The following is a 15,833-nucleotide window of genomic DNA, read 5'->3' as shown; positions in this document are numbered from 1 at the left end:
GCCCAGCTAAGTTTTGTAATTTTAGTATAGACAGGGTTTCACCATGTTGTCCGTGCTGGCCTCGAACTCCTGACCTCGAGTGATCTGCCTGCCTCGGCCTCCCAAAGTGCTGGGATCACAAGTGTGAGCCACTGAACCTGGCCAGGAATCACATTTCAACATGAGATTTGGAGGACAAACATCCAAACCATAACAACGTTTATGCTTCTTTTTGGCTCTCAGAATAAACAAGACCCCTCTCTCAGATGCCCTTAAAGAACCCCATCCTTTTTCACAGCATCTAACCAAACTTTGGTTTGTTGAGACTAAACTTTTTGTTCCCTCACCAAATTATAAGTCCCCATGTGGGCAGGACCTGGGCCCCTTTTGCTCCTCACTGTGTCCTCAGTGACTCGGACAGGGCCTGGCACTTTGTAGGTGCTCAAACATCTTTTCTTGGTTACATGAAAGACTGAATGGCTTTTTTGAGCACCTACTAGAGATTAAACTTTTTTTTTTTTTTTTTTTTTTTTTGAGACGGAGTCTCGCTCTGTCGCCCAGGCTGGAGTGCAGTGGCGCTATCTCGGCTCACTGCAAGCTCCGCCTCCCAGGTTTACGCCATTCTCCTGCCTCAGCCTCCCGAGTAGCTGGGACTACAGGCGCCCGCCACCTCGCCCGGCTAATTTTTTTGTATTTTTAGTAGAGACGGGGTTTCAAAATGTCAAGTTTTCCTAAAGCCAAGCACAGTGGTGGCCAGGTTTGGCACCCAGTAACTTACTGAGTCCTTGCCGCCCAGGTCTGAGTTCTGTCTCTCTGGGTTTAGGGGTCCGGGATGTGGCCTTCCCTAGTGCTCCTATGAGTTCCTGTGGAGGCAGAGAAGACAAGGCTTAGCCTGCTAACTGGAGCACTTCAGGCATCATTACTGTGGGCAGCTCTGTGAGGTCACTCCTGCCCCAATCCCTGGGTACCCAGCTGAGTGTGAGGCTTTGAGGATCAACCTAGAGATTAGGAACACAGTTTTGGGCCAAGCATGGTGGCTCATGCCCATAATCCCAGCACATTGAGAGACCAAGGTGACCAGGAGTTGGGGATCAGCCTGGGCAACATAGCAAGTCCCCTTAGCTACACTTAAATTAAAAAAAAAATAAAAAAGAAGGAACAGAAAATAGAAAAGAAGCAAATAGAAACAGAAAAGAAAAAGAAAAGCAAGAATAACCGAAATAGAAAAGAAGCAAATACTGTGTTCTTCTGCCGTCTCGTGTTCAGTCCTAGAATAGCAAGAGCAGCTTCCCCTCCTGTCTGGTACTATACTGGAAGTAACCGCCAGAGGGCAGTGTTCTCAACATTGTTGCACCCAATACGTGTCCCACCACCCAAACCCAGCTCTTTAAAAAGTAGATTATTTTTTCTTATCAAAAGTCGATTCATACAAAAAGAAAAAGAAATAAAAAATAAATTATTTTAATGGCTTCATTGCTACATGTTTGTTTTTTTGAGAAGGAGTCTTGGCCGGGTGCGGTGGCTCAAGCCTGTAATCCCAGCACTTTGGGAGGCCGAGACGGGCGGATCACGAGGTCAGGAGATCGAGACCATCCTGGCTAATATGGTGAAACCCCGTCTCTACTAAAAATACAAAAAACTAGCCGGGCGAGGTGGCGGGCGCCTGTAGTCCCAGCTACTCGGGAGGCTGAGGCAGGAGAATGGCGTAAACCCGGGAGGCGGAGCTTGCAGTGAGCTGAGATCCGGCCACTGCACTCCAGCCTGGGCGACAAAGCGAGACTCCGTCTCAAAAAAAAAAAAAAAAAAAAAAGAAAAGAAAAGGAGTCTTGCTCTGTCGTCCAGGCTAGAGTGCAGATCTCCCCTCACTGCAACCTCTGCCCCCTGGGTTCAAGCGATTCTCCTGCTTCAGCCTCTGAGTAGCTGGGTTTACAGGCGCGTGCCACCACGCCCGGCTAATTTTTGTATCTTTAGTAGAGACAGAGTTTCAGCATATTGGCCAGGCTGTTCTTGAACTCCTGACCTCAAGTGATCTGCCCACTTTGGCCTCCCAAAGTGCTGGGATCACAGACGTGAGCGACCGTGCCCAGCCCTCATCTCTATTTTAAATTATAAAAAAATTTTAAAAAGAATTATTGAGGACCCAGATATTTATTAATTTATCAAAAAGGAATAATGAACTCATTACATGTAAACACAAACAACATATTTTTACGAAAAATATCTTCATTTCCAAAACAAAGAGAAATTTAGTGAGAAAAACAGCATTGTTTTACACTTTTACAAACCTCTCAAGCAACTGTCTTAACTGTGGGAGCCTCATTTCTACTTCTGCGTTCAGTCTGTTGCAATATGTTGGGGGTTTTAAAATTTTTATTTTTTTTTTATTTTGAAACAAAGTTTTGCCCTTGTCGCCCAGGCTGGAGGGCAATGGTGCAATCTCGGCTCACTGCATCCTCCGCCTCCCAGGTTCAAGCAATTCTCCTGCCGCAGCCTCCTGAGGAGCTGGGATTACAGGCGTGCGCCACCATACCCAGCTAATTTTTTTGTATTTTTAGTGGAGATGGGGTCTCACCATGTTGGCCAGTCTGGTCTTGAATTCCTGACCTCAGGTGATCTGCCCACCTCAGCCTCCCAAACTGCTGGGATTACAAGTGTGAGCCACTGTGCCCTGCAATATATTGTTTTGATTGAAGAAAATCCAGCTTCCCGCAAACACGCAGTTGGAAAAAAGGATGAGTATTTTGATAGCTTTTTCAGATAATTGTAAATATTCTTCTTTAATGCTACACCAAAACGTAACAAGCAATTGTTTCTTTAAGGTTGGTTATAATGTAGAACCTGAAACCATATCAATGCTTTATTAAAATGCACGGGCCTATCTTGTCCTTTTTTTTTTTTTTTGGAGGAGTCTCATTCTGTTGCCCAGGCTGGAGTGCAGTGGTACCATTTCGGCTTACTGTAACCGCCATCTCCTGAGTTCAAGTGAGTTTCCCGCCTCAGACTCCTGAGTAGCTGGGATTTCAGGCACGTGCCACCATGCCTGGCTAATTTTTCTGTTTTTAGTAGAGGCAGGGTTTCACCATGTTGGCCAGGCTGGTCTCGAACTCCTGACCTCAAGTGATCTGCCTGCCTCAGCCTCCCAAAGTGCTGGGACTGCAGGCATGAGCCACTGCACCTGGCCTATCTGGTACTGTGAATGGCTGTTTTACCCACACATGATTTGCAGCATCATGTGGCCATTTTGAAATTTGGTACCCATTAAATCGCATACATCTTCCGAAAGATGACATGTCACTGAACAGTGTCAAAAAATAGCATTTGTTAGCACCGCCATCCATCGCATCAGAAAAATCTTTAAATATTGAGAAGTTGTCAGACTTGTGGTGGTGTATACAGATTTTCCAAAATTCTAATTTTCCCTTGAAAGCTCCAAGCTCCAACTTTATCATTGGCAACAAATGCTTCCGTTTCTTGAAGGGACAGGCTCACTTTGCTCATTTATGAGAAAATGTCTGTCTGCCAAATGCCCAGATCTGAATACCCATCACATGTCTGTTCGTCGTTCTTTCCCATATAAACAGTGCTCTCCAGCTGGGCGCAGTGGCTCACGCCTGTAATCCCAGCACCTTGGGAGGCTGAGGCAGGCGGATCATGAGGTCATGAGTTCGAGACCAGCCTGACCAACATGGTGAAACCCCGTCTCTACTAAAAATACAAAAAATTAGCCCGGCCTGGTTGTGTGTGCCTGTGATCCCAGCTACTTGGGAGGCTGAGGCAGGAGAATTGCTTGAACCCAGGAGGCGGAGGTTGCAGTGAGCCAACATCGAACCATTGCACTCCAGCCTGGGTGACAGGGCAAGACTCCATCTCAAAATAAATAAATAAATAAATACAATAATTTAAAAAATAAAATAAATGGTGTTCCCCGGACCAGAGGGTCATGTGGCTCCACCTCTGACAAGCTGTTTCTGCGAGCCAGCCCCCCTGCTCTGGAGCAGGCACTCTGTGTGCATGCCTGCTTCATCACACAGTAGATCAAAAGGGTGTGTACTTAAGTGACACAGACATGTTTTTTCCCTGCAAGTGCTTACCTAGGGGAGCGCACAGAGACCTGCCCAGTTCGCGGCCACTGCCTTGCTTCCTGAAGTTCCAGCAGTTTCACCCACAGTGGTTTTTTTTTTTTTTTTTTTTTTAGGCTGGAGTGCAATGGCGCAATCATGGCCCACTGCAGTCTTGACCACCCGAGCACAAGCAATTCTCCCACCTAAGCCTCCTGAGTAGCTGGGACTATAGGTGCATGCCACCACGCCCAGATAATTTTGTTACTATTGCTTGTAGAGATGGGGTCTCGCCATGTTGCCCAGGCTGGTCTGGGCAAACTCTGGGGCTCAGGCTATCTGTCTGCCTCACTCTCCCAAAGTGCTGGGATTACAGGTGCGAACCGCTGCACCCGGCCCACAGTGGCTTTTATGTCACTAACGCCATCACAGTGAAAAGGCAATACTGTCTTAGGATTGTGAGGGAAGGGTCTTAGGAGTCCAGGAGACGGTGGGCAACTGCTCACGTTGCATGGGAAGCATCACAGACGCCCAGCCACCAACCCCGATGGTGGAGGATGCTGTTTTGGGGACCTGAACCTGGGAGAGAAGCCGCTATCAGTGCTGTGATTCTCTGAAATGGTTAAACTGTTGGCAAAGTTCTGTACAAAACAAAGTCCAATCTTCCATTCATTTGCGTTCTCAGAGTATGTTTTAAAATATGCAAAAGGCTGGGTGCAGTGACTCACACCTCAGCACTTCGGGAGGTCGAGCCAGGTGGAACACCTGAGGTCAGGAATTCAAGATCAGCCTGGGCAACATGGTGAAACCCCACCTATACTAAAAATAAAAAAATTAGCCGGGCGTGGTGGTGCACGCCTGTAATCCCAGCTACTCGGGAGGCTGAGGCACAAGAATCGTTTGAACCCAGGAGGCAGAGGTTGCAGTGAGCCAAGATTGTGCCACTGCACTCTAGCCTGGGTGACAAAGCGAGACTCTGTCTCAAAAATAAAAAATAGGCTGGGTGCTGTGGCTCATGCCTGTAATCTCAGCACTTTGGGAGGCTGAGGCGGGTGGATCACCTGAGGTCAGGAGTTCGAGACCAGCCTGACCAACATGGTGAAACCCTGTCTCTACTGAAAATACAAAATTAGCCAGGTGTGGTGGCACATGCCTATAATCCCAGCTACTTGGGAGGCTGAGGCAGGAGAATTGCTTAAACCCGGGAGGCAGAGGTTGCAGTGAGCCAAGATCGAGCCATTGCACTCCAGCCTGGGTAACAAGAGCGAAACTCCATCTCAAAAAATAGAATAAAATAAATAAAAAAATAAAATATTCAAAAATACCTCGTGGTTACGTGTGAAATGGAGTTTGGTTTTTCACTGACACGAATATGTGAAAGTGTCTTGTTTCACCCCCAGCCCTCAGCGAGGATTGCCCCGAAAGTGGTGGCAGGGGAGTTCCCACAAGGGAGTACCTGAATCATCCTGAAGGCGGCCCGCTGGGATTCCAAGGAGAGAAGCACGAAGCGCCAGTGTGATGAGTCCAGGCTTTTATTAGGGGAGCTCACTTCCACGGGGCCGTGCACATCCTCAGGTGGCCAGGAGAGAAAGGGAGGTCCACCTAGGTGTGTCCACAGCCATGGGATCAGGGTGTGGAATTTTTCTGAGGCTTTAAGGAATTGGGCTCAAGGCTGGGGCCAGTTTCATTCAGGGTTTGGGGCAATAACTTAGACATCATTTTCAGTGCCTGGGAATGTTCGAGGCCCTGGTTTGGGTTCAAGCCTGCTGGGAAGCCCTGCAGCTGGTTGGGTCACGGAGCAGTCAAGGCACTCTTGATTTTCGGTCAGGACACAGAAAGAAAGTAGAACAAATGAGGGGATGCTACAGAAGGGACATTTGAAAATCAGAATACTTAGAACAGTTTTTGTTTTTTGTTTTTTGTCCCAAAGGGCAGCTTTGAGCATTGCAGGATGTTCAGCCATTCTGGTCTCTGGCCCAAATGCCAGCAGTGCCTCCCACATCCCTGCAACAACCCAAACTGTCCCCACGAGTACTCAAAATGCCACAAGGGGCAGCTCTGCCCGTTGGAGTCCCACGGATCTAACCCCTCTGGAGCCAAGGACATGTTGCATGCCAGGGATCCCTTAGTGGGTGACTGAAGCAGGGTTAGGGTCAGGGGAGGGACCCCAGTGAGCAGCTCATGAGCTCAGGCCAGCCACCTTGGGTGGCGCTGCTGGGAGGGTACAGGCCCAGAGCTGGGCACCTGCCAGGGAGACTAGACTTGTGTGCTGAAAAGTATCTGCATGATCTTGCCTTCAAAGAGCTGGGGAATGTCAGGCCTAGAAGGAGTTGAACAGCCAGGGAGACAGCAGGGGATGCAGCGTTTCCAGACTCCTAAACCTACTCTCAGCCTCAGGACGGGACCTCCCCAGCTGCAGCCTCTGCCATCCAGGGCCTGCATGCTTCCTGCTCTGCTTTTCCTTGGGCCTTCGCATATGCCTGGAGCACTCTCCCTGACCTGCTGTGCGTGCCCGGTGGACTTCCCTCCGCTTCTCACTTCAGATACTGCCTCCTCCAGGAAGCTCTCTCTGACTCCCTCAGTCTGAGCTGAGTGGCCTCGCAGGCCCTGTACTCACCCACTGAAGCATTTACCCCTCTCTATCCCTATTTGTGGGTCTCTCTCCCTAGTAGAGCTGGGAGTCCACAGAGGGCTCTAATTCTCTCTTGAATTCCCAGGCCTAACATAGGGCTGGCAACCATGGTCAGTAGTATCTGTGGGCTGAGGGAGACGGCAGAAACATGGAGTGGAAGGCAGGGAGGTGTGGGGAGACAGAGTTTGAGGGCAGGAAAGTTTGAAGGGTCAGAGGAGGAGGCGCCCATGGAGGGTTGCAAAGACAGGAACGGTGCCAAGCCATGGCATGGAGGGAGGGACAAGGGCTGAAGGGAGAGGTAGAATTCATGGTAGGGCCTGGCCCCAGGGACTCTAGGACAATGGCCCACACCACCAGCCTGAGGAACGTGCCCTCTGAGTGAGGACAAAACAAGAAACCATCACCGCGGAAGTGCACAGGCCCTAAAATGTCTAAACTGCTGAGTCCACAGGCCCCTTAAAGACCACTAATCTCAGCCGGGTGCGGTGGCTCACGTCTGTAATCCCAGCACTTTGAGAGGTCAAGGCAGGTGGATCACCTGAGGTCAGGAGTTTGAGACCAGCTTGACCAATATGATGAAACCCCATCTCTACTAAAATTACAAAAATTAGCTGGATGTGGTGGTGTGTACCTGTAGTCCCAGCTACTTGGGAGGCTGAGACAGGAGAATTGCTTGAACCCAGAAGGTGGAGGTTGCAGTGAGCCGAGATCGCAACACTGCACTCCAGCCTGGGCGACTCTGTTCTCAAAAAAAAAAAAAAAAAAAAAAGATCACTAGTCTGATCAACCATTGTATAGATGAGGAAAAGCAAGGCCCGGAGTCCAATGTGACATTTCTGGGGTCAAGGCCAGTCTGTCCCTGCAGAATTTCTTGTCCATAAAGGCTTAGGGTTTCTTTTTTTTTTTTTTTTTTTTTGAGACAGAGTCTCACTCTGTCGCCCAGGCTGGAGTGCAGTGGCCGGATCTCAGCTCACTTTAAGCTCCACCTCCCGGGTTTATGCCATTCTCCTGCCTCAGCCTCCCGAGTAGCTGGGACTACAGGCGCCCGCCACCTCGCCTGGCTAGTTTTTTTTTTTTTTTGTATTTTTTAGTAGAGACGGGGTTTCACCGGGTTAGCCAGGATGGTCTCGATCTCCTGACCTCGTGATCCGCCCGTCTCGGCCTCCCAGAGTGCTGGGATTACAGGCTTGAGCCACCGTGCCCAGCCGGCTTAGGGTTTCTGATGGCAAAACATTTCCCCTACTGCACTGGCATGTGTGACCCTGCAAGAACAGGTCAAACAGGCTGTGTGATCCCTTGATCTGAACTGTTGGCTACTAACTGAAATTATGTTAAAAAACCCGACATGATGCCTTTAAGACTGTGCAAGTCAAGTCAAGCAGATCCTTAAGGGACAGACTCAATGGTCAACTGTCTGGGAGGCCCAGTTGGGATTTCCCGTGACTTTGGAAATGGACTTCCTCATTATTTCAGAAATCCCCCAGAGGGGTGTCCTTGGAGCCCCTTAGTCACCGATACCCACAGTACCATCCTCAGAGATGTTTTCCAAAGGAAGCTCAAATTGGGAGGGCTTTGGGGAGCTGGAGGATGGTAGGGAAGGAGGAGGGGGGCAGAGGGCAGAGGGGAAGCTGGGGCTTAGAAGAAAATCTGCACAAGATTGAAAAAAAGAGAGAAGGAAAGCTACTTCCTTCTAATGTGGTCATTATGGCAGTCATACAAAATTCCTGAGTTTGTTCACCTCCTTCATTGTATTTCTATTTTTTATGACTTTTTTTTAAAGACAGGGTCTTGCTGTGTCACCCAGACTGGGGTGCAGTGGCAAGATCTCTGCTCACTCCAACCTCCACCTCCCAGGCTCAAACGATCCTCCTGCCTCAGCCTCCAGGTAGCTGGAACTACAGGTGCCACCACACTGGGCTCACTTCCTTCATTTTAGAGCTGAGGAAATGGAAGTCCAATGAAGGGGTGACTTGCCCAATGAACCAGCAGGTGGTGGCAGGGCTAGCCTGTGGTGGGGGTTGGGGGCAGAGGTAGAATCCAGGTCTCCAGGCTGTTTCCTCTCTCAGGAAGAAGGTGAGGGTGAGTGTGCCCGGCGCTGGCCTCAGCATCACCCACCTTATCCCCGTTTTACAGGGAGAGGGAAGAACTCTTACAAGGTTCCACAAGCAACCGGTATCGGCATGGATGAGAACTGCTCAGGCTGGATAAGCTCGCAGGAGAAACAATTTCCTATGGGCTGGGAGAGACGGGTGGTTTCTTGGAAGAGATGACCCCAAAGGGTGGACAGGAGGGAGGGGAGAGAGAGAGGGGAGAGAGAGAGAGAGAGAGAGAGAGAGAGAGAGAGAGAGAGAGAGAGAGAGTGTGTTAAAGATCGATAGGCCGGGCGCGGTGGCTCACGCCTGTAATCCCAGCACTTTGGGAGGCCGAGACGGGCGGATCACAAGGTCAGGAGATCGAGACCATCCTGGCGAACCCGGTGAAACCCCGTCTCTACTAAAATACAAAAAAAACTAGCCGGGTGAGGTGGCAGGCGCCTGTAGTCCCAGCTACTCGGGAGGCTGAGGCAGGAGAATGGCGTAAAACCCGGGAGGTGGAGCTTGCAGTGAGCTGAGATCCGGCCACTGCACTCCAGCCTGGGTGACAGAGCGAGACCCCGTCTCAAAAAAAAAAAAAAAAAAAAATTAAAGATCAATAAACACCGGGGAAAGGTGTGAAGTGACAACTGAGCCCTTCCACAGACTCTCTCCCTAGTTCGACTGCCCCTCACCCCCATCCCCACCCGCAAGGCGCCCACTCGACGCTGCCCCCGCATGCCCCAGTCCCGCTCGGGCCCCCGCGTGGCCGCGTGCAGTCTTGGCGGATGCGTCAGGCCACGAGTGCGCCACCGCGCGCCCAGCGCTGCGTCCCTGCAAACCTGCGCGCCTCTCCTCTGCACAGGTCTGCGCCCTCAACCCCGCGCTTCTGCTTTCTTCCAGAGGAATCTGAAATCAGATTCAGACGTGAAGCGCGGTTTCGGATCCTCTTTCGCTTCTCTATCTGGAGAAACTTGAAACTGCGTCCTCTAGGGTTACATCAAACTGCATCTTGAGCGTGGAGGAGGACTGCTGAGCCCGCCCCAGGGGTCCGCCTGACCGGAGAGGTCTTGCGCAACCTGAGGGCTGGGGAGAGAGGGGTGTTAGCGGAGGGAATGGGCCCTGACGGCCCTAGAAGCTTCCCCGAGCGACTCCCACCTCCAGCTGACTTGCTGCTAAAAATGCAATCAGTGCGTTCTGTGAGTCAGAATAAGGATGACTACTTATGGAAGAGGAAGGAGTGACTGGGGTGGGGCGCGTGGAGAGACTTCTGCTGTGGCTGGCAGAGTTCTTTTTCTTGGTCTCGGAGGCAGTTCACTTTGTAGTAATTAGTTAAGCCGTACGTGGGATCCATTGGATTATGTCTCTGGGTTTTATTTTACAATAAATATACGTTTAAAATTATCAGTTACAGTTGTAAAACTGAAATTCTTCCCATTCTAATTTTCTTTCTTTTTTCTTCCTTCTTTTCTTTCTCTCCTTCCTTTTCTTTTCTTTCTTTCGTTCGTTCGTTGTTGTTTTTTGTTTATTTATTTATTTATTTATTTCAGACAAGAGTTTTGCTTTGTTGCCCAGGCTGGAACACAGTGGCACGATCTGGCTCACTGCAGCCTTGACCTCCTGGGCTCAAGCGGTCCTCCCTCCTCAGCTTCCCGAGGAGCTGGGATCATAGGCGTGGACCACCACACCCGGCTAATATTTTTTATTATTTATGTGGAGACAGGGTCTCTCCTTGTTGCCCACGCTGGTCCTGAACTACTGGGCTCAAACGATCCTCCCACCTCGGCCTCCTAAAGGGTTGAGATTACACGTGTGAGCCACTGTGCCCACCTGAGCAGCTTTTTAAGTCAGGCATTGAGTCAGTATCTCTGGGGACTGAGAAGAGGTATATATTTTTAAAGTTCCTCCAGTTTTTCAAAAGGGCAGCCAGGATTGAGAAACACTGGGCTATCATGGTGGGATTCCATATTAAGATTTTGAAAGCCACAGGCCTCGAAGGAGGAAGCAGAGGCTCCCAGAAGCCCAAGTGGATGCCCTGCCTGAGCGCTCCCAGCAGGAGAGCTGCAAAGCTAGCCAGGAGCATGAACTCCTACTACTCACACCAGGGCTCTGCCCGCAGACCACCCTGAGTGTGCCTCCTTCATGAGAATTTCTCTGTCTTCAGATTGGAGATCATGGGGTAAAGAGATATATATATATGCATGTGTGTGTATATATATATGATATATATATAAAACATATATATGGTGTTTTATATATATATATATATATATATATATATATATTTTTTTTTTTTTTTAATTAAGATTCAGGCCAAGCATGGTGGCTCATGCCTGTAATCCCAGCACTTTGGGAGGCTGAGGCAGGTGGATCACCTGATGTCAGGAGTTCGAGACCAGCCTGGCCAATATGGTGAAACCCTGTCTGTACTAAAAATACAAAAATTAGCTGGGTGTGGTGGCACATGCTTGTAATCCCAGCTATTCGGGAGGCTGAGGTGGGAGAATTGCTTGAACCTGGGAGGCAGGCGGAGGTTGCAGTGAGCCCAGATTGTGCCACTGCACTCCAGCCTGGGCAACAGAGTGAGACTCTGTCTCCAAAAAATAAAATTAAGATTTATATTACTGTTACAATTATTAAGGCAATGCAGCTTTAATAGATAACCATCCAAAGATGTACATAAATAGGGAATTCACAAAATAAAAAATCCACATAGCCTGTAATCATGGAAAAGGAGTCTCACCAGGTTTTAAAGAGACACAAATTAAACCAACAATGAAACATTTTCTCACCTATACCATTGGCAAAGATATAATGCTAATGCTGCATAAATATGGGAAAACGAGTACTACCTTCAAATTCATACCTGTACAATCTTCTAAAAGGAATGTATTAATGTGGAGGAAAAGCATTAAACATGGCTTCTGTTTGCCCCCGCAATTACACTTCTAGGAAAAACACATGTGCCAAGGTATATGTTCATTGCAGAGTCATATGTCATGATTAAAGTAATTGGAAACAGCACAAAAATCCAGAAATAAGAGATTTATTACCAAAAAAAAATAATAATTCTGCATCCTACAGTGGAAATTAAGCAGCCATCAAAAGGAATGTAGTCTTTAAGTTAAAAAAAAAAAAAAGAAAAAGAAAAAAGAAAGGGCTGAGCACGGTGGCTCACACCTGTAATACCAACACTTTGGGAGGCCCAGGCAGGCGGATCACCTGAGGTCAGGAGTTTGAGACCAGACTGACCAGCATGGAGAAACCCAGTCTCTACTAAAAATACAAAAAATTAGCCGGGCATGGTGGCGCATGCCTGTAATCCCAGCTACTCAGAAGGCTGAAGCAGGAGAATCTCTTGAACCTGGGAGGCAGAGGTTATGGTGAGCCGATATCATGCTATTGTACTCCAGCCTGGGCAACAAGAGTGAAATTCCATCTCAAAAAAAAAAAAAAAAAAAAAAAAAAAAAAAAAAAAAAAAAAGAAGGAAGGAAGGAAGAGGGAAGGAAAGGAAAGGAAAAAAAAGGAAATGAAAGGAAAGGAAAGAAAACAAAAGAAAAGAAAACAAAAAAAGGAAAGAAAAGGATAAGGCAGCCAGACATGGTGGCTCACACCTGTAATCTCAGCAATTTGGGAGGCCAAGGTGGGTGTATTGCTTGAGCCCATGAGTTTGAGACCAGCCTGGGCAACATGGTGAAATCCAATGTCTACAAAAAATACAAAAATTAGCCAGGCCTGGTGGCACACGCCTATATTCCCAGCTACTTGGGAAGCTGAGGTAAGGATGACTTGAGCCCGGGGAGGTCAAGGTTGCAGTAAGCTATGTTCATGCCATTGCACTCCAGCCTGGGTGACAAACTGAGAGCTTATCTCAAAAAAAAAAAAAAAAAAAACCCAAAAAAAAAGGTGAGTCTGTCCAGGTGCAATGGCTCATGCCTGTAATTCCAGCACTTTGGAAGACCTTTGGAAGACTGAGGTAGGAGGCTTGCTTGAGGTCAGGAGTTTGAGAGCAGCCCGGCCAACATAGTGAAACCCCATCTCTAAAAAAAAATATTTTTTAAATAAAGAAAAAATGTTAAATATAAAGGGGATGAGGCTGATTAATCTATGTGAATTGATGTGGAGAAATGGATATATTATGTTACATGAAAAAATAAGTTCCAAAACAGTATTTCTATATACACACGTGTATATATGTGTGTGTGTATTTGTGCATGCATGCATGTCCATGTGTGTATGTATATATACACACAGGTATGTGTATATGTGCATAAGTGCGTGTGTAGATACAGATTATATATATAGTATGTATGTGTATATGCATATATGCGTGTTGTAACCCAGAAAAGTATCTGAGGCAAGTCTCCATCAATTTAGAGGTTTATTTTGACAAGGCTGAGGACGTGGCCAAAAAAAGAGGCATATGCCACAGTGGGATCTGTGGCCCCATAATTTTTTCAGAGAAGATTTTGAGGGCTTCAGTATTAGAAGGGGAAAGAGCAGGCAGGAGGGGAAGTGGGGAAGGAAAAAAAAAGGAGGGTAGGCCGTAAAATAAGGGGAACATTTCTGTGAGGCTTTGGTTAGTGCTCACCAAATCCATGTGTTACCTGTGAAAGGAGAGGGTGGAGGTACAGGCAATTATGCCTCTGACACCTGCTCAGTAAATCTGCATATCTCTGGGTGGCTGGAAGGGTGATTTTTAGTCTTGTCTTTGTTTCATACCTGTGAAGATAAGGTGTTAATGTACATAGTCAGGGTGAGGGAGGCCACCAGGGGAGATGTGGTCTTCTATTTTGTAGCTATCTCCTTAAAAACAAAAGGAAAGGCAGTTTGGTCAGGCATGGTGGCTCATGCCTGTAATCCCAGCACTTTGGGAGGCCGAGGCGGGTGGATCACCTGAGGTCAGGAGTTCGAAACCAGCCTGCCCAACATGGTGAAACCCCATCTCTACTAAAAAATATGAAAATTAGCCGGACGTAGTGGCAGGCACCTATAATCCCAGCTACTCAGGAGGCTGAGGCAGGAGAATTGCTTGAACCCGGGAGGCAGAGGTTGTATTGAGCTGACATCGCGCCACTGCACTCCAGCCTGGGCAAACAGAGTGAGAATCTGTCTCAAAAAAAAGAAAGAAAGAAAGAAACAAGAAAAGGCAGCTTTTGGTGTGACTCAATTTCCAAGCTTAACTTTTCCCTTTGGCATAGTGAGTTTGGGGTCCTGAGATTCTATTTTCCCTTCACACTGTGTATGTATATATGTGGGTGTCCATGTGTGTATGTGCATATAGGTACAGGAATGTGACCACTTACCTCACTGCCTGTGTTTTATGTGTGTGTGCATGACTAAGAAGATAGTAACTATTAACACTGGTTACCTCTGGGCAGTGGAATTGCGGGGTTCTTTCACTTTTTACTCTCATACATATCTGTATTGTTTATTTTTATTTTTTTTACCAGCAGAATGTACTGTTTTTGTTTTTTGAGACAGGGTCTTGTTCTGTCGCCCAGGCTAGAGTGCAGTGGCACGATCTCGGCTCACTGCAACCTCTGACTCGAAAGTTCAAGCGATTCTCATGCCTCAGCCTCCCAAGTAGCTGGGACTACAGGTTCGCACCACCATGCCTGGCTAATTTTTGTATTTTTAGTAGAGATGGGGTTTCAACATGTTGATCAGGCTGGTGTCGAACTCCTGACCTCAATTGATCCACCTGCCTCGGCCTCCCAAAGTGCCACCATGCCTGGCCATACTGATTATTGATTTTATAATCAGAAAAGAAGTGTAAAATATTTTTCATTTTTAAAGAAAAAAACAGGCTGGGCACAGTGGCTCACGCCTGCAATCCCAGCACTTTGGGAGGCTGAGGCGGGTGGATCTTCTGACGTCAGGAATTCAGGTGGCTAACATAGTGAAACCCCGTTTCTACTAAAAATACAAAAAATTAGCCAGGCAGGGTGGCGGGCGCCTGTAATCCCAGATACTTGGGAGGCTGAGGCAGAATTGCTTGAACCCAGGAAGCAGAGGTTGCAGTGAGCTGAGTGAGATTGCATCATTGCACTGCAGCTTGAGCAGCAAGAGCGAAACTCTGTCTTAAAAAAAAAAAAAAAAGAAAGAAAGAAAGAAAAAAATAAAAAACAAGCAATACATATGTATTAAAGAAAATGCCAACAAAAAGAATAAAAAACCCAACTTCTCCCCAGTTCCATCCCACAAAAGCCACTGCAGTACCATTTTGGCCCATTTGCTTCTGATCTTTCTCCTATGCCTTTTTAAAATAGCTGTTGTTATTCAGCATAAATAATTTCACATCCTGTTTTTCTCCACCTGACTTTTTGATGTTAGTATTTTTCTCCATTATGAAAAAGCCCTCACAAATGGCCCTCTGATTGGCCGTATAACATGTTGTGACCGCCTTGATTTTCTTAACAGCTTTCTTATCGTCAGACATTTGACTCATCTCCAATCTTTTACCATCAGACTAATGCCCTGATAAGCTTATCTGTATGAATGTTTTCCTAGCCATAGGCCTTCAGACCCATTCCCAGCAGTTAAATTGCTGGGCTAGTGGAAAGGAACACATTTAAGTCCCTGACTCCTCATTGCGAAATTGCATTCTGCACAGGTGGAGCTGTGGTGCCCCTTGAAAGATAATTTTTCTTTCATTTTCTAGTAAGTCCAGTTGCTTTTCTGAATCTTCTTCCTGCAAACAGACTCACTTTTTCCCCCTCTGTCCTCCTTCCCTGTGGTTTAATGGACAGAGAAGGTCCTACGGGTTCAACTCACGACTGGGTCTACGACTGGCTGCGTAGCTTTGGGAAAATCACTTGCCCTCCCTGGGCCTCCTCCATGTCCCTCCTCTAGCCCTTGCCTTCCTTTCCACATGGCTTGAAAGATAATATGCCTGACTTTGCCTTCCAGAGATCAGGTGGGGTTGCATAGTACTGTTCTCTTTCTTCTCCAGGATAGCACCAAACCTTTCCCTCCAAGTTTTCCTCCAGAGATCTGGCAAGAAATGTTCCCTTCCTTCATAAGGAAGGCCTCCTGGTTTCCTCCCTGGCACCATGGAATGGAAAGGTGACTTTTCCTGGAATGTCTCC

General features: G+C 47.6%; 1 long non-coding RNA gene across 1 annotated transcript; it reads right to left on the bottom strand.

Moving 5' to 3' along the window:
* Positions 1 to 691: 691 nt before the first annotated feature.
* Positions 692 to 8,968, bottom strand: LOC139356067 (uncharacterized). The gene is made up of 3 exons (XR_011607447.1): positions 8,823 to 8,968; positions 5,494 to 5,639; positions 692 to 842 (listed from the first exon to the last, which is right to left on the bottom strand). It is a non-coding gene; the product is annotated as an uncharacterized lncRNA (long non-coding RNA).
* Between the last annotated feature and the right edge of the window lie 6,865 nt (positions 8,969 to 15,833).

Source organism: Macaca nemestrina, chromosome 9 (genome assembly GCF_043159975.1).
Source record: "Macaca nemestrina isolate mMacNem1 chromosome 9, mMacNem.hap1, whole genome shotgun sequence".
In the NCBI taxonomy this organism is placed as follows: Eukaryota; Metazoa; Chordata; class Mammalia; order Primates; family Cercopithecidae; genus Macaca; species Macaca nemestrina.
The sequence above is the reverse complement of the archived record's forward strand: the minus strand, read 5'-3'. Positions and strand labels throughout refer to the sequence as shown.